General features: G+C 39.5%; 1 protein-coding gene across 1 annotated transcript in view; it reads left to right on the top strand.

Annotated features, from left to right (window-relative positions):
• TUB (TUB bipartite transcription factor) overlaps positions 1-332 on the top strand; it is an 80,962-nt gene that overhangs the window by 69,294 nt on the left and 11,336 nt on the right.

Genomic DNA, 332 nt, shown 5'->3' with positions numbered 1-332 from the left:
TCCCATTTCCTGCTGGTGTCGCTTATGGTCCATACTAAAAAGGTCAGGGAAAAATACAGTTGTGGAGGACCACTCTGTTGCTGAAGAGAAAGTAAAAGGAATCTTCTAAAATTTCAGGACATTCAGGAAATTATATTTTCCTTTTTTTTTCTGTCATGTTTTTCTGGAAGTGACATCAAGTTTTTGTAAATAGGAGTTGTCTCTCACGTCCCTGGTTGTGTTATGGATGTGTGCCATGATGTACTGTACCGTGGCTCCAGTAGCACCATGACAGTGGTGTCTTTTTTAAAAATCCAGAAAGGGAGTGAGTGCTCCAAAAGTTTCTTTTTACA

Source organism: Geospiza fortis, unplaced genomic scaffold (genome assembly GCF_000277835.1).
Source record: "Geospiza fortis unplaced genomic scaffold, GeoFor_1.0 scaffold327, whole genome shotgun sequence".
Taxonomy (NCBI): Eukaryota; Metazoa; Chordata; class Aves; order Passeriformes; family Thraupidae; genus Geospiza; species Geospiza fortis.
Note: the sequence above shows the minus strand (reverse complement) of the source record. Positions and strands in the feature narration are given on the sequence as shown.